Genomic DNA, 24,937 nt, shown 5'->3' on the forward strand with positions numbered 1-24,937 from the left:
TCTGCTCACAAACACTTGTAGAGGCATGGCTAGCTCTTAGCTGGTGACTAAATGCTCTCCCGCTCCACTTACATGCATAGCTTCTACTGGTGAGGGCTTGTAAATGTGCATGTCCCCACCGTGGGCCGTTAGGGACCTCTTCATGCTTCCATGGGCAAACCAGTGAGAAGCAGACACGATGCCCACTCTTGCAAGGTCAACTCCTTTGGTCATGTTAGTTATTATCATTTGTACCTTTTGAGAGAAATGCTAATGAAATGCTTGTTGTCATCCTGAGTCATAGACTCTTTGGGCAAGTTTAAGTGTCAACAGGCTTGTGTTGCATCCCACCAGGCAGAAGAGAGCCTTGTGCAAGGCCAAGACAGAAGGAAGAGGAGGAGACAGCAACGGAGGCCCTGCTGGGTGCAATTTGATACCTCCAGTGATGAAGAATGGCTGTGAGAGTTAAAATGACACTGATTGGAGCTGCTGGTGGTGACCACTTTGCACTCAAGGTGGTCAGGCAGCAGCTCTTGAGGGAACCTGAGCAGGCTTCACTTCTCTTAGCTCAGAGCACAGAGCTGGGATGTAGCTCTGTGAAGTGCCAGTGTCCCAGAGCTGGCTCAGAGGAGCGAGGTAGCGGTATTGGAATGGTAAGAGGCTGTAGGAAGTGCAGAAACTCTTGCAGTGGGTCTGAGCATGGAGATCTGGCCCACAACTGATGTGTGCTGAGAAAGGTGGGGAAGCATGTGTGACAATCACCTGGTGGCTCTGATGAGAGAAAATGAGGATAAGAAGTGCTGCAAAGGATGCTCGGGAAGACTGTTTGAAATGCAGCTTTCAGGGGTGGTTACATACCTGCAGAAGCATCCTCTCTGCCTCTACAAAGATACTTTTCAGGACTTCATTAATTTATATTTCAATTGGAATAAAATCCATGCTGTTTATTTCAGTATTGATCAAATTGGTATTAGTCACTTGGGCAGTGCTGTGCACGAGTCCTGGTTATGTTCTGGTTAACTCCCTTCAGAGACACCAGTGTTGCCTGTGAATCAAGCAGAACAATTTATTCACGAAGAGAAGCCTAATGGATGGTTTGGACAGCCTCCAAAAGCACAGCTCTCCCTATCTGAACAGCCTGAAACATTTCAGCACTTGAAAACAAAATCCAGAGATGGGCATGGCTGAGAGCCGCACGAAAACTGACAGCCTGAGATTGCTTTTTCCTTTCTCTGCTTCCTCAGCGTCTCAGGACAACTTGACTCCTAGGAGGGAAGGATTTGGGAATCCAAATCCAGCCCAAATGGCACTGCCCCAAATCCACAGCTTTACATTCTAAACTTCAAGGGTTGAGGTCTAGAAAGCTTCTGAAAAAGCACTGTGATGCCTTACAGGTGCAATGCGTCCTGGGCCCCTGCATGGCTTTACTTAGCTTTATTTGAGTTAGCACGTCCTAAAGTCTGAAGTGACTGTGAGATCTGAAAAAAAATTAGAATGCAGGGCAATTTGAGACATGGCTAAAGGGAGCTTTTCGTTGGTACAGGGTGGTTTTAGCTGTGATTACAAAAATAGTTAAGTCCAGTAAAAATTAACCTGAAAGTGTACCTGGAATGGGGGTTTTAGGGTGCAGTGGGTTGACCCCAACCAGCAGCTAAACACTCATCTGGCCACTTACTCACTCCCCCCACAGTGGGATGGGTGTGAGGCTTGGAAGAACAAAAGTGAGAAAAATTCCAGGGTCAAGATAAAGACAGTTTAATAAGTGAAGGGAAAAAAAAAAAAGTGGGAGGGTGGGGGTGGCGAGGAAACCCCAAAGAGCAAGTGCTGCAAAGGCGGTCATTCACCACCTTCTATCAGCAGACCAATGCCCAGCCAGTCTCTGAGCGATGATACCTTGGGACCAAAGGGAGGGTTAGTCCTTCCACCTGTGTCCGCTCCCAGCCTCTTGCCCACCCCCAACCTACTCACTGTGGGGGGCAGAGCGAGAACAAAGGAAGGTCTTAATGCTCTGTGAGCACTGTTCAGCAGGAGCTAGAACATCGGTGTGATATCAACACTGATGAAGTCACAAATCTAAAACACAGCACCATACGGGTTGCGAAGAAGAAAATTAACTCCATCCCAGCCATATCCTATGCATAGGGTTTTAGAAGGGAGAGGGGCTTTGTCAGATGCACGTCTCATGAAGTCAACAGGAGCTGGGGAAGAGGAATCAAGAGGCTACATCACGCTTCCCAAAATGGCAGTAAGAAGACACTATTAGCTGCAGGCCTGGACACAAAGCCACTTTCAGCAATTCCAGCAGTGATTTTGGTTGGTGATAGTCGCCCATGATACATGGCACAAGACAGGAGATAGAAAACCAATTAGTTCATGAGTTCAGAGGCTGGAGTTTGCTTGGGTGATGGCAGTAGCATCCACTTCTGAAGGCCGCAGTGCACCCTGGCTTCCAGGATCAGTGTTTGCACTTCTCTTCGGCCCAGACAAAGACATGCCGTCAGCCAACCAGAGAAAAATGCTTTGTAAGGGAAGGAAGCCGGGTGTTTCCTAATGTCCTGCAAGTGGGTTATTTCCTATGGAACCCCGTTTTTGGCTGGGAGGGTTGACTTGGGGAATGTCAATTTGAGATGCTGTTTGTGGAGCATGCACTGTCCCTTTGTGGCAATGTAGCTTGAGCTCGTCTGGATGATGCATGCGTTTCTGGTGGTGCGGTATGTGAGCATATTGGACGGTGAGGCAACACGGGGCTGTGGTTCCTTCATGTGTTTTTGCTAGGAGAGTTTGTGCTGTGAGTGTTGAGAGAGCTTGAAAACTCGCTTGGTCAAAGTGGAGAGAATCACCGTGCCCACTCTGTCACAATCATCAATCTGTGAGTTAGTGCTGGCTGGTGCGGGTGTCTCATCTTAGAAATTGTCATAACTGGGCACTGATGGTCATTTATCCTTGCACAGTTTTGTTAGAAAAATGCCAAGTGGGTACAAAGCTCTTCCGAGCGAGAATACAGCAGTGATGGTCGTGTGACATTGCAGTAGTACGCAAGTGGAGAAATCTTTACCCAGACATTGTAAGGGCTCCTTAGAAGCCAAGATGCATCTGCTGCTCCATCCTTTGGCTGCAGATGGAAAAGACCCTCATGTGCTAAGTGCAAATTCCATAGAAGGAGACAGATAGCATCGGCAGAAGCACACATCAACAGGAAATGCATACAGGAGAAAGGGCAGGTATGTGGTATGAAGTCTTGAATAGCTGCCAAAAAGCTGATCGATGTATTTAATCACTCAGAGGAATCCCAGAGCCTGTGTGGTACAGCGAGGGTCCCTCGAGATGGAAGTGTTACTGCCTATAAGTAATGTTCCTGTTTACTCCCACTGATGCTTTATGTAACAATCCTGCTCTGCCCCTGACTGCCTGTCAGATCCAAAATAACTTTCCTTCTGATGGATGCCTCCATGCTGGAGGGGAATTGCGGGGATTTGCAGTATGAAATGGCCAGCAGCAAGAACAGGTATTCTCTCTGTGCTGACTTCTAGAGGCACATGGAGGCTTGAAGGTGGACGATGAAGATTCAGGCACTAAACACTGCATTTTTTTCCCAGATGTTTCTTTACCTGAAATAAGGATTATGAGAACAAGAGTCTTTTCTCTGGGAGAGAGACTCTGTGATCAGTCAGATGCTTCCATGAGTTTTGCATTAAAATACAGAGTAGAAATCCTAACATAATAATCTCGGCTGCTCTTTTTTCTGACTTCCTTGCCATGTTGTATTTTCATTAAGTTGTGGAAGGCAAGGCGAGGGAGATGATGCGAAGGCCAATGTCCAAGCCGCGTCCATAGTATTGAAGAACTGATGATTATATTCCAGCTGCCCTTGACCTAAACCCCTAATCAACCAGTCATGTTGCAGTGGCAAATGGAGGGATATTTAAATTGCCTTGAATCATTTAAAAAAAAAAAAAAAACAACCAACCACAACCTTTTTAGTCCCCATCTGCAGATAAAGCTGTATATTTTTCCTCCTTTATGAGAGGCGGAAGGGGGAAGCACTGTTGGAGAGACGCCATGGGACACATCGTGTTGTGGGGCAGAACATGAAAATTGCAGCAGCATCTTAAAACAATTCAAGGTGTCAGCAGCCAAGTTCCTACCAGGAATGCTGCTTTGATGATGCAGCAAGCTAATCTTCTAGGACTTGCTGAGGTCATGGCTCAGCTCGCATTTAATGAACAGCAAAGTTTGTGGTAAAGAGGTAGGCTCTGATTCTTTTCAAATCTTTTACCTTGCTCTGAGATTTACCAGGGCAAAACTCACCCTGAATCATTTTGGGTCATCCCCCTTGACTGTTAAATAGAGGAAGAGAAGCAGCAGCTAAAACTTGACCTTGTTTAGAAGAACTGTAATTATTTATGTCCTTTTTATGGACTGCTGCTGCCAGCAACTTTCTCTCACTTTGCGGTTGTGGGTCACAGTGCCTGCTGCTGATGTGTGTTCAGCTGGGCAAATATCGCATGCCATATTCCATGAATATATTCCCTTGATCAGAAATCAGAATTTCTTTCAGCTGTGTTTATTTCTCTCTTCATCTGCTCTGTTTCCATCCGTCCGTCCATCCACCATAACCCCACCAGTAAGACCTACTGCTCAGTTTTTCTCAAGACTAACACAGTCTGAAAATGCAGTTGCTTTTCATTTTACGCGTGTGACTTAGACCTCTCAAAGTTGTGTTTTCGTCCCCCTTCCTCATGTCTTCCCAGTAAGCTGTTTTGAGATGTGTCAAGGGATAAACCTAAGTTGCGTTTGTCTGTTACAAAAAATCTGAGGTCTTGGCTATGCTGTGAACACCTGCCCAAAACAGGACACCAAAGGCCATTACACCCACCAAATGTCTCCTCATTGGGCCATAGCTGTGCTTTGTAATGTCAGGATGTAAAGGAAAAAAATATACCTTTGTGTGGACAGAGACATACAGCACAACACAAGTTATCTTTGTTTAGAAAAAAAAAAAAAAGGGTGGGGGGGGTTGCTGGTATAACCATATCTACACACGGGATTGCTGCCAGCACAGCTCCATCAGAGGAGGATCACACCTCTTCATATCCCTGCCTTGCAGAGGTATGCTGGCAGAAATGCTTGTGCATACGTCACCAGTTGTTGCCTGATTTTTCTCTTTAAAAGGACTCTGCTGATGGGAAGCAGGGGGAGCGAGAGACCTGGCCTGAATTCCTTCACTTCACTCGCAGAATAGCTCCCGTGGGAGAGAAGAGACTAATAAATGGGGTGTGAGTTTGAGATACTGGTCCCCTGACAAAAATACGCATCGGCTGAAATGGTGTGAATCCAGGCTGCTCTTGTCTCTCTGGTATTATGTCAGTAACGTGATTCTCATTACGGCTGGAGCAGAGCCATGCAAGTTTTGTCCTCAGTGGGAGAAGGGAGACATTGTGTGGTCACAGCTCTCTAGGGCAATCCTGAAATTCATCCTTGCTTCAAGGCTGCATTGGCTGTTTCAAGCTTGCTGGTGGCCGCCTGACATTGTTGAATTTAGCAGAATCAAAGAAACCACCTGCAAAATCACCCAGTGACCCAGTTTCCCATTGAAAAGGCATCTGGAACTAAGCTTGCTTTGGATACATGTTAATTTTTCATATTATAATGTATTTATGGTCATGCTGAGCTAGTCCTACACGAAGTGTAGGGTAAGGCCCACTCCTGCCCCAGGCAGCTCAGAGTCAGGAACCGCAATCAGTGAATCATTGATGTAGGACCGAACGTATCGTCAAAGTAGTCCGGTTTTCCTGCTTCCTTCACCACACAGGCAAATCCACAGTGTTACCAAAGTTCCTCTCATGCTCTTTGACTCCTCTCCAACCTCTGATGTGGACTATTTGCTCTCGAGCAGTGAGCTGGGAGGTGGCTGTCCATGCTGTCTGCAAAGGAGATATTTTCCTGCTGGTATCTCGCAGCTTCAGCCTTGGAGCACCAGGAACCTGAAGCCATTTGTTCCTAAGTGTGTCTTCTCATTACCGCGCCAACATCTAAACCCTTTCTTTGATCCCACCAATATCCCAATGCCAGAGAAGCTTTCCTGCAGTTGTTTCTATAGTTGAACCTGTGAAAGTCATTTTACCTGGTTTCTTTGATGCACCAAAGTGTTCCCTAAATCCACCTGTTCTTGCACTTAAGGTCTGGTCAAGTGCTGTGTAACGTTCAACTTGTATCTCAGGTTTCATGACACAGGGTTTGTATTCAGTTAACTCCAGTTTGGATGCCTGTAAAATTCCCAATATGCAAATGTCCTAAACTTGTCAAATTTGGACTGGAAATCTCATTAGAGCAGGCTTTTGTGTGCCGTGTCCCTGACTTCGCTTCCAAATAAGCTGTCTTCAGACTACTTCATGGTAGTTCTCTTGGGATTTTTGCTTTTCTGTTCTTGCCTTTCCCCAGAACAGGAGGAAAAAGAAGAGGAAGAAGAAAAGTAAAAAATATGCTGGAAAATGACAAATGTGAAAATAATTTGCATATGTGAATTTTTTTCCAGCCTTCTGCACAGGTTCGCTTCAGATCAAAGTTCAGGTCATTCCCCAGTGCCTGAGGTATTTTATTTTCCATGTTTGCGGCACAGAGGATGGTGGAACTAATATGAAGTGATGCCAATGCCTGTTTGGACGTTACTTGGATCCGTAAAAATGCGCTCAGTGTTTTCCAAGTATAAAAAAGCCAAAAGAAACCACCTTGAGGTACCGTGCGATGTTATTTGCTTTGACCCAGGATAACTAAAATGAAAGGTCTCTCTGAATGCAGGGTGTTCAAAACCATCCTAGTTTTTTACATATATGTGTGAGGAAGGAAATGTGTTTATGGGGCACGCTGAGCTTCAGCTTGTGTATTTGCTTCTGCACATCTGTGTGTCCACGCAGAATTTACTGAGTTTCTCTAGTCCAACTTTTAAAGGTGGCCAAATAGAGAGCTCATCTTCCAAATTACCCAAATTGAACCTTTTGTTGGAAATGTGAGTAAGCAGGGCCAGGGCTGGGAGGCTCCTTCCAGACAGGCTCGCTGGTCAAGTGCAGTCTCCTAGGTTAAATACGGGGTGGGGGGGCAGTTGGAGCCCTGTGAGGTGCTGCTACAGCTGGTTGTTCAACCACAATGTACCATGTAATTCAAATATAAATATGAAATGGAGCTGCTGTTATTTCTAGCTCTTCACGGTCTTGTTCTTGTCCGCAAGGTTCTTGCGCCAGGGCAGTTTGAGGCTGGACCCACGAATGCCAGTATCGATGGGCAGTGCTCAGCTGGATTGAAACCTCGGAGCTGCTCTGCACTTCATCTTGCCTAAAACAGGAATAACTCTACTTTTTCTTCCTATGTGCTTTCCATGGTACAATGCTGTGAGATCCATGGATGAACCACTTCGGAATCAGCACTTTGTGCAAATACCAGGCTGATAAGCTGGGGAACTGTTAGTTGGTGGACAAACATCTCAGGAGGTATCTGTGTAGTTCTCAGCCTTGTGCTGGGGTTGACAGTTTTTGCCTATCCTATTTTCCCACCATACCTGCTGGCTTGGGGGTAATGAGAGAATTGGAGGGGTGAAACACTGGGCCTAGCACTGACTGTTGAGCACAGTCCCAGTTTCAGCTATTTGGAGATCAACGTAGCAGCTGCTGGTATACTAAGACATTAACGGGCACCAATACCCTGCCTAACCTCCACTCATTCTCCTAAGAGCACTTGACGTGGGGATGCGTCACTTGGGGTTCAGCTAGACAGAGCAAAGAGAAACAGGAATAACGGAAGAAAGGAAGGATGCAGAACTAAGATGTGAGAGGAGAAGAGGTCTCCATGAGCAGGATGTGCACTGGTAGAACAGGTATGATTGTACGCAGGAGCACATTGGACATCTATGAATCAACTACATAGGTGACATGAATTGAAACAGAAGAAAAGCTGAGCACGTAGATCACGACACCAGGATGGGAAAGCAGGTACGCTCATAGGTTTGACATTCTCTCCACCAGCTCCTAGCGGAGTTTTAAGTGGCAGTCACTGAAAATGAGATGCCCTTTCTCACCCTCTGTGATGCCTGAGAACTCAGTCCTGAGTGTGAATGCAGGTTCCATCTTTGATGTGTAAGAACAAGCTTCGTTCTCGTCGCGCTGGCTGACTTAGGCAGCTGTGATCAGAGCCCCCCTTGGCTCTGCATTAACACAGACAGCGTCTGCAAAAGTACAGTATTGTGCAGATACCTGCAACTTGCAGGTGGACACCTGTGTACAGAGGAATATCTATGTCTGTCCAGACTGTCCAAGCCCAAGGCTCAACTGGCAGATTATTCTTCCTGTTTAAAAATTGCATCGCCCGTCCCCTTGCCCAGCTGGAGGAGGAACATCTCTCCTCCTCACTGCAATGGTTTACAGGATTGACGGCCTTCTCCCGCCCCCATGCTGGCCTACTTTGGCTTTGGGTTTAATCTGGCCTTACTTGAACAGCCTGTTTTTCTCATGCAGGGGGTTGCCAGGGGGCTGGGGACGAATGCCTAAACTCTTCGAGCATTTCTGAGTGTGAAACACGTAACTCTGTCTGTGTTCAGGGATGCTCGCTGTATCTGTTACTGAAGTTCGAAACAATCCCAGCCCTGGCCTGACACAAATAAAGGTGTCTAATCTAATTGCTGCTCCCTGCTGCAGGGATTACTTGTCCTTGGCGTGCTGGGACTCACATCTGGTGACACTCGCCCCGTTTAATCCCGGGGATGTTATCCCTGCCACGGGAGGGGCTCCCCAGGCAGCCATCTGTGCTCTGCCCACCTTGACATTGCCTCTCCCCTGGCATCCCCTCGTGACTGAGTGAAGCAGGGAGGATTAAAAGCAGGAGTAATATGGCTATGGAATAGCAGGTCACTCTGATAGCGGTGGGAAGGTCTAGTTGGATTGAGTTTTTGGCTTTTAAATGAAAGAGGCACTAGGTTGCTGTTTCGTACAGAAGCCATTAATTAGCAATTAGTGGCTCGCTGGGCCAAACTCGAGGCTTTGCCTATCCAGTTTAGTACACCCCAAATTGCTCCGATATCTTGATATGCACTGGGAGGATAGGCCCTTGGCTTTTTAAAAATTTTATTCTTTTTATCCCAAGCTACAGGAGCTTTTGGTTTTAAACCTGGAGGGTCCTTATTTGCGATTGCTACTTGTGATGCAAACAGCAGTCCTCAGGCATGTGCGCGCCGCCCGTGTGGGTTAATAGCTAAATCTGAACAGTGTCCTCTGCTGTCTGTGCGCTAGGGCGTACTCTCAAGTGCTTCTAGCTTTATTTTACAACCACAATTTCTTCTAAACTTAGCAGAGCATACACTTTGTCAGGAACTGTTTCCATGCCAAGTTTCAGGTTTCAAAGTAATGCCATTTTTGAGCTATCCCCTACTTCTTTCCTTCTGTGTCTCCCTCTCACTTGCACACAAAACTTTCTTTTTAGTGTAGGAAATTATATTTTTTCCACACGTTCGTAACTTAAAACATCTGAAGAGGTTTTTCTCCAAGTTTATATTTAAAAGAAATAATGAAAGCCAACACTGGCAGAGAAAGCAGTGTGAAAAGTTGCAGCTCAGAAAATCCAGGAACATTATGGGCATTTGCAGAGGAGGACTAAAATGGAAGTCCTTGCAGCCTGCCTTAGCAGGAATCCGTATGCAATATTCAATAAGATTATGGCTGCTGTAGCACAGAGTAGTACTCCTGTTTGGGCAACTTAATACGCTTTATAGAGCGATGAGAATTACTTGCTGGCAGTCCAGTCGGTGGTTGCGATCCAGCATCTTCAAAAGCACTGCGAAGGCTGAGCATTTATATATTTGCAGATTTAACCGGGAGGGTTGTGCTGTGAGTTTCTGGGCCGTTAACAGTTACAAACGTCTGGGCTTTCTTCATAGTAGCATCATCAAGTCAGCAGCCTTTTGGACAACTCCATCTGGCCTGGCAGAATCTTCCACCATTCTGTGACATTGTGGGATTTATTTACTGGCTGTCCCCCTGAAGAAAACCCGTGTAATATCGGCTGGGTCTAGGTTGTCTAGAGGCTGGTAGGCCCAATTTAAATCTATGTTTCAGAGGAGTGCTCTTAATCTATGCCTAGACATAGCATAGACGTTCCTATATCTTCACTCTAGTTGAGGAATAGCATTAGATTTTGGTGACCGTGTGGCTGCTGGTCAAGGCAACGAGCTAGAGTTTGACTTTCCTCAGAAAGTGAAGTTTCTCCACTTTAATATCTCATGAGCCAGGCGCTGCCATCTCCTACGGATTTTCCTCCCCTCCCACCCTGTCCTCTGAAGCCCCCCAGCAGTTGTTTTATCAGCAATGATGTACACACGGGTTTCAAAATGGGCACATCTTTTGTGGATTTTGCTGACCTCTGGCACAAAGTTACTCTTTCATGCACTGCACAGTTGGCTACGTGGCAGAAAGTGTGAGATCTGTAAGACAAGACTAGGAAATAGGTCTTGGACTAGGAAATAGGTCTTGGACTAGGACATACATCTTCTGCTTGCTTTTTATATAACAGAAAGGGTTTTCAGCTATAGTCCATAATTCTGGGACCAGGGTGACAACTTGGCTCCACAGAAGGAGCCAGCCATCTCACAGATCTAATGCTCCTAAGTGTCCCTAGTTTATGTTTCACTCTGGAGATCTCAAACCTACCAAATTACCTTCTGTGGTGCTGTTAGGACTTGTGAGTCCAGAGTTATGGATTCATTGGTGTGTAAGAGGATTTGAGGTGCTACGCAGTTAATCCTGGCTGTAATGCCAACTACAGTGACAAGTTGGCCAGCCTCCTCTTTGGCGACATCCTTGCCTGTTTCCAAATCCAAATGTTATGTCCGGCTTGAATCTTTGTGATGAGGTAAATTAAATTCTTAGGTCTAAACAGTGCAGGAATCTGTAAAAATGAAGAAGAGTAGGATCTAAACTGGCCTCATTTAAGCTTATCTTTTTGTCTAAACAAGCTTCAGCTGGGAAAGCGGCAGACCTTCTGGGACCAAATTGTAGGTTCACTGGCCTGAAAGGGATGATTTGACGTTTCATCTTTAGGCCTGGCAGGATTTGTTTGGGTGCAACCCGTCTATTATGCATGAGCATGAAAGATCCCGTGTACTTTCCATAAAAATCTTCCTCAGCTTGGGACTGTTTCAGACTTTTGGCCATGGAAGTATTTGTAAATTTAAAAACAATCTGCTGATTTTCTTTAAACCAGCCTTGTTTGGTGTGTTTCTCAGTTTTGTACTGCTTTGAGTTGTGCGTGGGCACTGTATTTAAAAAAAAAAAAAAAAAAAAAAAAGGAAAATCCAAGGATATTGTTATCACCAGAGAAAAACTAGAAGCGGTGCCATGGTGTAGTAAATGCTGTGTAAACCCAGAGTAACAAAATGTTCTTTCATTTACCACCTACCATAACAGAAAGCGGTGTTTTTGGGTGTCAATACTGGTGCATACCGTGCACAGCGCGCAGCTCCTGCCGCAACCTGATGAAATGCTGCCCGTTGTTGTTTATAAGCTTGCGTTTTTGGGACATGCCAGGTTAGATACAGGAGGTTTCTTTGTGGCTTAGCATCCGTAAACAGCCTCGTTTGCTTTGGCCTCTCTGCCGATTGACATCTGCCCCTTGCTAATTACGCACAGATTAAAAGGTGATCACCCAGCTACTTATCTTTACAGTCCAGGTGGCGGTGCCAGGCGGTGTGTGTTTAACATGCCAGGAGAGCTGGGAGCCTCTTGTCCCACACCAGTCACCCTTGGTCACCGTGCCCACCGCACAGCTCTATTTCTACTTGTTAAATATACTTAATAAATAAATAGCACCTTCTAAACGCGTAGGCGGGTTGTCTAGCGTGGCGCTGGCCCTTCCAAACACGCTCTGAAGTTGAAACTGTCTGTTCAGCTTGGCCAGGATTTATCATTAGAGCTGTATGGGCTAGAAAGCGTATTTGTGGCCGGCGTGCCAGCTTGCCTGAATAGCCCGCAGTGTAATCTCCCTCTTTCCTTAGTGGGAGGAGCTGCCAAAAATAGCAAGCCAAGAATTTGTCCATGTTATTTCTGGGATTGCACCAGGAATTGACATCAGGAGGAGAGGAGACAAAAAGCAAGCAGTGCGAGAAGTTCAGGGTCTGTGGTGGTTTGGGTTTGGAGGTTGCCTTGGGGCTGCATGGAGGGGGCTGGTGGCCACCTCCTGCGCCTGTGTGCTCCCACGTGCGAGACCCTCCCCAGGCCTTGGGTGGCTTGAACGAGGTGACTTAAGTCTCTGCTCTCTGTTAGGGCAAACGTGCCTGGCCCAGCGCATCGGGCGGAGCTGGGCAGTCCATTTTGTGGACCCATGGAACAATAATGTCCCCTGCGACAGCCGCGGGACTGTGCAAAGAGTGAAGTGTTAGTTCTGCAGCTGAGAAAAGGCATGAATGAGCCCCAGCTGAATCAGCCTTCACAAAAGCCTGTGAATTGAGCTGTGACTTGTCTGTGGAAAGGGCTGTTTGTGCTGTAGGAGACATCACTGCCCTGGACAGCTGGGTGGGATCCCAGGGACAGGGATGGAGACGCTGAGCATGCCTCTGCCACTGCTGCCCCATACAGAGCCGGATGGCCCCTACATCATGGGGATGTTTCTGAGACCAGCTTGAATGAGCCTCCCAGTGAAAAAGTTTTGATTATTGCTGGTTAGCAAAAGGAATATTGAAGGTAATGCTACATTGGTCCTACCTGGTGTTTTCTGTGTTATCTACCCCTTCCTTTCTCCCATACTCTTTGTTTTTAGCATGTATCCATTGGCAGGAGCAGTAATTAGCATCCTAGTCTGCTCCCAGAGCAGCTCCCCTATCACATGCCACCGCTTGCTTGGGAAAAGGGTAGGGGATGTTTAGAAAGCTGAGGTGACCCTGGGCTGAATGATGAGACGTGAGGGAAGAACAGGATATTCTTGTTGGAGAGAGAAGTGAAAGGCGGTCACAGCAAGGAGCGAGGAACTTGGGCTGTTGAATTGACAGTGTAGGAACACGGGCTGCGCATGAATGGTAAATCAGGCTTCGTTAGTGTTGTTGCTGAAATAACCACTTTGTTAGCCGAAATGGATTCATGTCATATGCATTGCGGAAGAGTTCAGAACTGCCTCTATGCGCTAGAGAAAGATCTGTCTCCCTCCAACACAGGCTGTGGGCCAACTCTCTGGCCCGTGATGGAGCTAATTTGGCATCCGAGTCCTGGGTTCAGTGGCACTGGCCTCATAAGGGCCTATTTAACTGCCTGACTTATCTCCAAATAGCTGCTTGTTCACTGCCTGTGGTTGCATTCACCATTATCTTTACTTAATAGCGCATCATACTACAATGAAGAGGCTACTGAGTGTAAGTCCTAGGGAATGAATAAATTGCTGTGTTGCCTGTTATGGGCCAGAAGGAGGAGTTCAGTTGCAGTGCTGGTCCACCCTTGCATCTCTGAAATTTGTCATGCTCTCAAAGTTGGTCCACGTGCTATGTCAGGTGTCCACTTGATCATCCTTGGGGGGGCCAACAAGATTTACCAATGCAGAGAAAATGAGAAATGTTCGGCTCTGGTGATTAATGATGTTATACTGACATCCATTTTAGAAAAGGCCACGTATGGAGCTCAGCACTGCTGCTGCTGTGGTGGGAGATCCATCCTGCTTTGCAGAACTTAGAGTCTAACCAGAGAAGCCAGGCAAAGGACGGTGGTGGTGGGGACAAGGTGGATGTAAAGGCTCCAAGAAGTAAAACCGCCTTCTCCAAGTCCTGCGTAAGCCAGCAAGCAGGGCTGGGAGTATAAATTTAGGTGTCCCTGTTCGCAGACCTAGATCAAAATATTCTAGGCAAAAACTATTCTGTAGGTTGAGATTCTGGATAATGCCAGCTCCTCCTGATCTCTGTCTTTAGCCATAGTTAGTCCTGCTAGAATCAGCTACAGAGGGGAGCAGCCCACACTGAAATTAAGGAGATCAGCATCCAACGCTAATCCAGAAAAAATCTGTCCTGTCTGCAGCAGGTAACAGGAGCTGGGCATGATGGTTTTGCCTGCACCTTCTCTGTGAGAAAGTCACTTTCATCCATCATCCCCTTTTTCTTTCCTCAATGAATCAGAAATCAGCAGAGCATCTTGCTTTTAGCACTTGCAAAAGAAAGCATTGAGTACTTTTATTTGAAATAACATTACCGTTCAAAATTGATCTCTATTTCTAACTGTTTAGAACGGCTCAAGCAAAGTATTTCATTCAAAAGGGAATTTTTTTTTAAGAGAACAGTCCTGGGTACCACTCTACTGATTATTTGATCATTTTTAAGATCTTCTGGAAATGGCAGCCTGCCTTTTCCACATAAAAAAGATGTCTTAAAGGCACCAGCCGGCACGTTCAAGGGGAATACTGTGGTTTTAACTCCTCCTCTGGTCTGGTATTTAAAGGATCATGTAGAGATGTGTGGATCATTTCAACAACTTGAAAACAATGTGGTAGATTTAAAATTTCCCAGTGAAAAACATAATAATCACAATCATAAACGCATAACTGGGTCATCCACCAATTGTAGGAATAAAAGAGTTGCAAGGCAGAACATGCCTCAAGTATTAAACTCAGCAGGATTATTTGATTAACGTATTGCTGTCGTTCCCATTAATGGCACAGAACTGAAGCTGCTGTAGGTGACCCAGCAAAAATGTTGTCATAGTTTTTAGATTCATGGGAACTTTTTTTCTAAACTACACAATGGAACAGCTGCACTGTACAGAACACGGCATCTCATCTAGGCACAGCCTTGAAAAGCCACGCTGGTTTTCTTTGGTGCAGTAAATGCCAGCCAGTCATTCCATAACTCGAGAGCGGTGATGACCGCTCAGTATGCAGGATCCCAAACTGTAAAGTTGGGTGGAGAGGAGAGGACGAGGCAAGCTGAGGGCAAGGAGGGAATTTGGCTGCACAGCTTTTTGGGATGCTTAAATTGATGTGAGTGAACAGGACCCATTAGCTCTGTTGGAAATGCACTTCCAAACCACTTTATCCTCAAAGGCATTTAAGGCCTGGATGCAGTGGGACAGCAGAGTGCTGAAAATGCTAATCAGGAAGTTTTAATCCAGTGCAAAAAGTGACTGACGAGTAATTAAAGCAGGGGAATACCTTATGGAGCAAGCTGTGAGGTGACTGGGTTGAACCTCTGTTTGTCGCAATGACTCTCCTTTATCCCTTTGGTTTGGTTTTGTTATTATGCCATCACATGAAATCCTCTACAAATAAGATAGATAATGACAGCTCATGAAACTCCTGGTCTGCCTGCCCTAAAAGAATTTCAGCCATGGCCCAGAAAGGTAAATATTATTGCAGTTAATTTTTTTTCCCCAGTTCCAGATCCTTTTCCTAAAGGATGTCAGGGTGGTGGCCAGCTGTAGCAGGTTTAACATAGCGGACATAGGGAGATCTCTATGCTGAGCATCATCAGAGCTGGGATTCGGACCTCCTTTTCCACTTGAGTTGAGATACGGGCTTGTAACATCCTTCAGTTAAAATCACATTGAACCACCCTGAGATTCAGAAGTGCAAGTTTCTGTACGCAGGTAGCCACCTGCAATGCAAGCCCTGCAGTTTTGATTAAAGGCAGCTCAGTAATCCTTTGGGCCTTCAGGAAAGCATCTTGCAACGGAAACTTTGTACAAATTGAACAAGTGCAGTCATTAATAGTTAAATAAATACCCTCAGTACCTACATTTGGGCTTGAAAGTGCTGTTTGGGATGGTTTTCCTCATCAGAACTCCAGCACAAGCCAGAGTCTGCTTCTCTGTCCAGGCACCTTAGCTAGTAGGGAGATGGGAGCATCCTTATTTTCCTGTACTTTCAAGTCTAGCTATTGTACAAGTAATTCTTGTGTTGGAAACCCAAGGTGGGTGGTTCAGTCCCTAAGGACAGAAGGAAAACCCAGTGTGTATTCTGTTCCTCCAGGGATAGTGAAGGCCTTTGTTTTAGGAGATGGCATGGTTAGCTGGTCAGGAGAGCTTTTATCCTAACAGGCCAGAGCTGATATTGTTCTGTAAAGCTGAAACGGGGCCTCTGGAGAGGAAGATAAAACTCTGTATGCTTAGGCAGGGAGCTGCCAGAGGATTTTCTGTCTGGGGACTCTCATCTTTCAACACATCCTCACCCAGGCGTGGTGACTGGGAGATCAAGGACCACACAAGCTGACATTATCTCCGAGACTGATCCATTTCAGTTCTGGGTAAGGGTGGTCAGTTTGCTCCATTGTGACTGCTTTAATGGGTTCTCTGTAAGGCCGCTAGATTTTGTCCCTTCCCTTTGGGTCCAAGCCCATTCAGCTAAAAAACCCACACAAAACAAACCAAAACCTTTTCATTCAATCTATTTAGATTAGATATTAGGAAGAAATTCTTTACTGTGAGGGTGGTGAGATACTGGCCCAGGTTGCCCAGGGAAGTTGTGGATGACCTATCCCTGGAAGTGTTCAAGGCTGGGTTGGATGGGGCTTTGAGCAGCCTGGTCTGCTGGAAGGTGTCCCTGGCCATGGCAGGGGGCTTGGAACTATATGATCTTCAAGGTCCCTTCCAGCTCTAACTGATCTATGATCACTTCCCTGGACTTTCCCCTATTCGCGTACCTCCAAGTGATTTTGGTGTTTGAAACCTTTCCTCCTAGCCAAAGCCCTCGCTCAAGACAAACTCTCTCTGGCTCAGTGAGGGTTTCCCAGGGTAAGAACTGATTCAGGACACGATGGTGCAGTGACGGTATAAACCATAACCTGTTTATTTTAGCCAGTATTTAGATTTCAACTGAAGTGGGAAGCAGCGTGAGCTGCTGCAAGCCCAATGCTCACATTTCTCACAGAGCATCGGAGATAGCATCGGTTCAAGGTGGGGCTGGTGCTGGTGGGAGCCTTCACAGTTGATGTTAGAGGAGAACGGACACGTAGAGCATCACGTCAACCCCTCGTTGTATGTGAAGACATAATGAGGGATGTTACAGATTAACCACAATGACGTATGCTCATAGGAAGCAATGGGCCTGGCACTCTTTCCTCTGTACAGATAAAGGATCAGATAAAGACGTTGTGCCAGACACGGCCTCTGTTAGAGGAAGAGCTTTTAGGCTGGTAAAGTCATTGAAAGATATCAGATTGAAACACTTGTCCTCTTTCCTATCCCATAGTCATTCAGCACAACCTTTCTTTGTTTGAGTCCCATTACTGGAGTTACTGGGGAGAGTTCAGGCGTGCATTGCTCCCATTGTTTTCCTGTTTGCTCCTAGAGAAAGAGGATTCAAAGTCAAGAACTTTCTGCGCTCACATTTCTGTGGCTGGGGGTTTCTTAGTGTAAAGAAACATTTGATTCAGTGAGATGATAAGTAATGAAATAACTAAGTTTTTCCTAATTCCCAGTTTTTAGTTAAATTTAGCCTCATTTTCTTAATTCTGTTTTGTTATTTTTACTTAAAAAATGCAACAAATTGGAACACAGAAAGGAAATAATAGACTTATTTTTTCCCCTACTATTTTTTTTCATTCTGATTTTTGACGTTGTGACTCTTCACCAGCACCTCTAAACACGGACCAGCTCTCAGGTGTGGGTATTGCCCTACCTCTGCTGCCCACGTTCATCATTAACAGCGCATTGTAACATACCACTCGGCTCTCCTTTAATTTGAGACCAAGCTACTGCATGTCCTGGAAGAAGCAGCAAATTGCTAGAGAAGAGAGATAACAAGGGGACAAAAAAAATAAAAAAGAAAAGTATTCTGTAGCAATAAAGAGCATGCAGGAAGATGCAAGTCATGCAAATCTCTTACAATATAAATGCTGCATGCTCTCGGGGTAGCGTCAGTATGAAAAGTGGCTCTAGAAGTACAGTGTGTAGCTTCAGCTGCAAAGCACGTGAATGGCAGCCATGAAGCCTCCGTGTCGTTACCCCTTTGGGTAGCACTCCTTCAAGCGGGGGGCTCTGTGGGAGCAGTCATTTTAGGACCCTCTTCTCTGGCCTTCTTCACAGTTATGTTTATCTCCTTTCTAAACATTCTCCCTGTTACCAAGTGTATCTTTGATGAGCGGCCAAAGTTCATATCCGCTCTTGTGTTTAACCTTCATGTTTAGCGGCAGAGGTCGGTGAGCTAATTACGTGCGCACCAGCCTTCAAGCACGTAGACCAGCTCCTTTTCTTTTTACTGGGGGACTGATTAGCCGCAGCAAGCCAGCCCATAAAGGAAGGGGCAGCTGTTAATGCCAAGGAGTCAATAGGGTTTGTGCTTGCACCTTGCAAAACACGTTGGAGGGTTTGTGGGCAAGTGCGAGTGGTGAGTCCAGCCCACTGCGGTTTCCTTAGGTTGATGTACTGAAAACATTCTCCGTAGCTGATAGAAAACGTCTTCAAGGTGTTAAGAGGCACGGTCCCATATTTTGTCTCGTGATCTGGCCCAGTTTTGCTATTCTCGTGGAAGTGAAATGTTGGGAAGCTCCTGCCGGAGTTTCCCCCAGCACGGGGAAGTCCCAGCATTGAAGAATAAGTCCTTGAGGAAATATTACAGTGGTCAGTTGGAGTAGGACCCTCGGTGGTGCAATGTCTGTGTGTGTGGAGAAGACACTGCAACCTTTCTGCCTCTCGAGGCCTTTCAGTGGAAAGACAAAGCGAGCTGTCGTGCTGTGCAGCGTGGTGGTGATGTTCATGGTGTGTTTGATCTGTATCTGCAGTTTTCTTTCAAGGCACAAGAGACCTCAGCTTTGCAGCACTTAACTGGAAGGATCTGGAGTCTCAGGAAGCTGTAACCCTAAAACTGTTTGTCGTTACCCTCCAATACATGTAGCACATGAATAGGCCACAGAGTGGTCAGCACAGGGGGACATCTAAGAGGGCCAATGATGAAGGCTTTGGAAAAGGGTATGTCCTAAGTTCTCCTCTTCACTGGGGCTAAAGCATCTAATCATCTTAGCAGAGATCAGTTCATAGATGTCTAACACAAAATATGGAGAAGGTATGGCCTTCTCCTTTTAAAAGAGCCCATGGTGTGCCTGACCTGCCTGGGGGAGCACATGCCCAAGAGGTGTACAGTGTCAGTAGTGGGACTCTCCTTGGGCAGAGGGATTTGAGGGCCCCATTTCCCTCTCCGCAGAGACTGTCCCAGCCCCATGGCAGGGTGCTCTCCCCTCCACCTTCATGCAGCCTCATGAAGGTGGTGTTTTGTCTGGGGTTTTGGGGATTTTCTTCTGAAATGCCTAAATAAAAGCATCTGTTTGGATTGCTTGAGTGGGCCATTATGGACACCAAAACCAGAAGGATTTTTCCCAGAGTTTCCAGACCTAGGTGGCTTTAGCGCCCACTGAAACTTTGGGAAACGGAGCTTTACACATAGATTTCCAACTCTTTATCTCCATGTTTTGCGTGGATCTAACGCTTTGCATTAATACTTCTCAGACACTATATTTTGCACTAATGAGCTCCAATACTTAGTATAAGGAGCAGAACGGAACTGAATAAAGTGCCAAAAGAATAATTATTTTCACACTTGAGCAGCAGACTGACAAGGACAAGTCCTGCTCAACCTAATAAGCTCCTGGAGCAGGAGGTGTTTTAGTGTGTTACCGTGAGAAGTTGAGCTCCAAGAGGTTAAGAGTGTATTTCTGAGCTTCCTAGAGACTGACGCCTACTTGAAATGCAAACTGAAGCAGCGAAGCATTAGCAAATCAAAGTGTGTTCTTCACTTGGGGGGCAGCTTCTGTCTTCAGGGACAGCTGGACTATGGGCACCAGTTTGGTGCATTATCACTTTTTTTTTCTTCACAATCGGGAAAGAAAGTTAGTGCTGCAGTTGAGCAGAAAACTCTTGCCTGGTCCAAGCAGAAAAATACACCTTTTGCTGTTGGCACATCACACTGTGAATATTTGCTTTGGCTAATCAACATGGAGAAGTTGTTAAATGGTTTACCTGCTCTGTGTACCTAGCATTTGTTGCAAAGCTCTTCAATATTTAAACACCCATCTCTCCAGCACACAGCTCTCTGCTGAGTTGGGGTGTGGAGGCTCCGTACAGTGTCTCCCACCAACCTTTTTGGTGAAAGGTGGAACTGGGTGTGCAAAACATCCCAGTAGCAAGGATGGGCCCATGCACCATCAGCTCTACTCTGTAGGTGGCGGTTGTGTGCCCTTGGTGGGAACTGCGCGTGGGCCATTGCTGGGCTAGGTTGAGCAGTGACTGCTTGTGGCACTGGGATTTTGCTGCCTGTAGGATGCACAAGGTGCCTTTGGGAAGGCGATTTATTATGTTTGTAATCTAATTTTGGCTTTCTTTTGCAAATAGTGTTAGACTAGCAATAAATTGCAGGGTTTTGCCCGTGGATCTTAATAGCAACTTGTTGGCAAGAGTAAACTGTTCTTAAATGTATTTGTCCTAAGGAAGAACAAGCAAGTGAACAAAAATCCAGCCAGTCGTCATCTGTGGTTTTAGAGGGCTCAAGGTGTGAGTCCTGTCCTAGGATTTTGGCAGTTTCTTAAGTAAAGCTCTTGGGGTTTGATGAGGTTGGGGTTTTTACATTGACTTGACTGCTGCTTCTGCAGCCGTACCCCAGCAGGGTGGCCCGAGGGCTGGATATGAGACAAGCTGCTTTGAATCGCTGCCTCCGGTACAGGGTATCGTATTCGTATGATTCTGTGATAGGGATTGTTGCTGGGTTTTGACCCTCCCAGGATTCAGACATAACCAGAGGTACCTCTTGATGCTCTGTAGAGGTGAGACTTTCCAAAAAAATCACTTAATGGAGCCATATGTAGCCAAGAATAAACTACTCCCTACCCCAGGTGATGCTTGTGCGCGACTTTGCTGTAATGCTGTACAGCTTCTGAGGCACACTGGTAGATATTTTTGTGACTTTGCAGTTTCTTCTGCTTTAAGAGCTGAAATAAAGAGCAGCACACAGATGGTGGCTTGCAGCAGTCTTCCTGGTCCCAAAACCCCAGGGCTTATGTCGCATATGCTCCAGCGCTATTTACTGACGTTGTCTCTTAGCTGTCGGTTGGTGTGGTTGCAGCCCCAGAGCGCTCTTGTAGCACTGCTGGAAAACTGACAGCGGCACAGAAGTGATATCTTCACCACCGGTTGAATTCATCCCTGCCATGTGGTGTCTGGCATGTCCACACGGATGGATGCACTCTTGCTTTGAGCTCCTTCAGACACCCCAGCACCAACCTGGGAGCTAGGCTGGCCCCGTTGCCGTAGCACAGAGATCTCTTCTAGGGCAAAATTCTCACTGCTGATGTGGATATCTGTGAAAACAGTGGTAAAAAATGTCTTTTTGTCTTTTTTTTTCTATTTTGTCCATAAAAATCTGTAAGCTGCAGTGCTGATGCTTATTACGGAAGGAAAAATAGGCACCCTAGATAGACAGACTGCTGGCTGGAGCTTAACGCGTTATTTTATATTTGTCCACCATTTTTAGCTGTGCAGTGGCCCAGTAACAGCTATTCCAGCCAAATACCTGAGGTTTATGTGACGTGGGCACGTGCGATGACAGACTGTGCATATAGGAATCTGCTGCACGATGTGCTGCAAGGGATGGATTTACTGAACAAGAGGTAGAAGGATTTAAATAACCTTTGCTCTTCGTATTGAAGAGTGGGAAGAGTTCGGTTTGGTTTTTAAGTTCTGAGCACCTGCAGGATGATCTTTTTTAGGATCATAGAATCGTTTTGGTTGGAAGAGACATTTAAGATCATCAAGTCCAACCATCAACCTAGGACTGCCAAGTCCACCCCCGTTTTGCCCTGGTAAAGACTGAGTTGAATTTTGTACTCAGATTCCAAATCAAGCTATTTGTTGATGTCATAAAAATTATTCCTTAAGCTGTGTCAAACCCTCAAAAATGTGACTAATTTCCTCCGTTCACTCAACACCCCTCACTCAGTAAACTGGCGCTGGAAACCAAATGGCAAACCAGCTTGTGGCTATTTTTGCTTTTTGTATGAATGTTCTGTTTGAATGTTTTTTTGGAGTTGGGGTTTTTTTACCTTTTCTGTAGCCTTTTTTATCTTTTTGTGATCATTCCAACAGCGGTGTTTCTGCTGTGTGATTTTTCTCTAAGCAAATGAAATGTGTTTGCTCAGATTATCTCTGAACACAAACTCTGCATCTCATGTTTCCTGGGATGCGTTGCAAGCTGTTGGTACATAGCCACCAAAATGGGGAACGCATGCAGTACTGGGGTTTCTATAATTATTCAATATGGAACAAATTTCTAAATTTGACCATGAGCTATCTGAAATTCACTGTTTGCAAAGCATTCATTGAAACAGGCTCGTACGATGCATCAGGATTTCAAGCAACAAATTCATTCAAAGATTAGTGAGATACATTTGAGCATTCAGCGGGAGAAATACAACTCATCTGGTAGTTTCCAGGTAGAAAATAGTTCATGTTTTAGTTCTTGTGTTGGCTGACTCCTTTGTACGGGAACGTTTCACAACAATTTTAGCCTTCCAGTAATGCATGCGTAGTATAATTTTAGAGCGCTTTGAGATAAATAGGTCTGTGTGCCTTTTTTACAACGATCTCTAGGAACTTCACAAATACTGATTATGGCTTACGTTTTCCTTTCCACCTGGGAGGTGAATGTACGCAGTTGGGTTCAGTTACAACAAAAGGTTTGCGATCGTAGAGGGCATCTAATCTGCCTGACATCACGTGCAGTATCTCAAGGTCAAGCCAGACCTCGGGTATCCTCACTTGGTGCTCTCTCTCCTAACTTTATCCGTGGCTTCAGGCTTTCTTCACATGTGCCATCAGAAGGAAACATGTTTGTGTATCCCATGTTTGCCAGTAAGAAGGGTTTCTAATATCTGTGCAAATGATGGATAAGAATTGGTTTGAGACAGGTTTCAGTGTGAGCTGGGACTCTGATTGTACCAATGTGTCAACACTTGTAAAAGTTGAAAGCTTAGAGTGGAGAAGTTCACAAACATCCGATTATCTCTCTTGGCCCTGAATTGGGCTGTGAGATCTCAACTTGAAAATACCCCAAGAATTCAAAATAAAAGATCCATAGTAAGAAAATGCAAATGGAGGGAAATACAGTTGGGCCTTAAGCCTTAGAGCTTGATTTGAGGTTTGGAGAAAAGTTAAGGCTAGCTGCTGTTCTGTCCAAGGTGGATCGTGTGCCCATGGCCAGTCAGGACATCACTCATCTGCCTGGCTCGAAGCACCAGAATATGTTTTCCCCAGCTAATGGTCACTGCCTGCAGGAACTGAGCCCTGATGAGCTGTGACAGCATCAAGGATGAAAAGGAACCGAGTTTGGTATTCAGTCAAGGTCAGAACACATGTGGGGGCTGAGTCCCCTGTTAGGAACTGCCTTCAGCCTCAACCGCGTTGGCCAGGCATTCGGAGCGGGCTGGCCAGCCCTTACAAATTACAGAGGTCTTTGGCCTACAGTTGCTGTCAGAGCCGGCAGCTGTCATCAGTACCACATTACTATGTCATAAGTAAAGAGTATTGGCAGAGATGGCTCTCCGAGCCATGTTGGCTCCTCGGAGGACAGTTTTTTCAGGTTGTCTGCTTACCATAAGCTTTGCCTAATGTCGTAAGTCTCAGAAGAGCTCAAGAGGAATTTTAATGTGCAAAAGCTGGAAAAAGAAGTGACCATCTCATGGCAGGATTCGCCTTTCCCCTTCGGCCTCTGGATCACTCTCCACTTCCCTTTGGGTTTTGAATGTGTTCCCAGAGCAACATGCTTTGCCCCCCATGGGAGCAACGCACTTCAGTATTTCCTTCTATGCATTATTAAGCTGCAAAAAGAGCTTTGCAGCTTTGAAATATGTTCTCTTTAGCTGTAATTAAATCTTTAAATTCTCCTTCAGGCTTGGATAAGACACAAGCTCTGCTCATACCCCAAGTTTTTCTTCTTTTCTTTTTTTTTTAATATATTTTATTAGTCTCACACTTTGCTAATTACTGAACGCAATGATGTTTCCAAAGCAGCCACAAATAAAAGTATTTACTATTCAGCGAGGCATGTGTTAATCTGGCAAACTATTATATTGGCTACACGGTTTCTTATTTAATATGAATCACTCTGTAAAGCGCCTCAACAGCACAGCTTCTTATTCATTATTCTTAATTTCATGATATCTGAGATGTGGGATTTCAGTTAACAGATAATTGAGATCATAAATCAAAATATTTTCAATGAGATTACGTGAAACACAAGATGTTCGGAGCCTGAAATGCCGTTGTCCTTCTCAGCAACTCTCAGCAAGGATGGGCGAGGTCTGCAGGCACGTCCCTCTTTCTGTCTTGACTCCGACGCTGGCTCAGCCGGGAGAGGGCAGGTTTTTGGTGTGTTGTCCACTTTCTGTCTGTCTAACATACTTGCATCGCCTCTGTCAGTGTAGGATTCACAAGTGATGTCTCTCTGCCTCCTGACACATCTGTTGGATGGGAATCTTTCCTATCCTTAGTTTACCGCTAGGAAGATGAGGCCAGTCACAGCACACGCACCCAATTTCTTACAGAATCGGAGCATCCAGTGATGTACGTGGGACTTGGATGGATTTTCAGGATCTGTACTAACTTGCCAAAAACATCCTCCAAATGTCCTCAGGGTTGCACAGGAAATCTAGGAAGGAGCAGAGATGTCATAGACAGGTGGTTTCAACCACTGACCCTTCTTCCTAACTCTTTTCCCTGGCAGGCGCTGAAAATAAACTTACACGGGATGACTAATTCCTTCTAAAAATCCTGATTATTGCTTTTGTTACTGAAAAGGGCTCATAGCTATCATAGCAGCTGCTGACTGGGCAAGCATTTTAGAATGGACAAGTTACTAGCTGTGCTGATAGGTACCTTAATCCTCTCTTCCCCGTTTTGGCCTACTGACCTCCGTGAGCCTTGGATTGATCATGTTACCAATTTTCTAAAAATGACCTGTTTAATTCCTTTTCTGA

General features: G+C 45.7%; 1 long non-coding RNA gene across 1 annotated transcript in view; it reads left to right on the top strand.

The window, feature by feature from the left end:
* LOC128915873 (uncharacterized) overlaps positions 1-24,937 on the top strand; it is a 163,449-nt gene that overhangs the window by 64,758 nt on the left and 73,754 nt on the right. The gene's annotated exons all lie outside the window — the stretch shown is intronic.

This window comes from Rissa tridactyla, chromosome 10 (assembly GCF_028500815.1).
Source record: "Rissa tridactyla isolate bRisTri1 chromosome 10, bRisTri1.patW.cur.20221130, whole genome shotgun sequence".
NCBI classification, from domain to species: domain Eukaryota; kingdom Metazoa; phylum Chordata; class Aves; order Charadriiformes; family Laridae; genus Rissa; species Rissa tridactyla.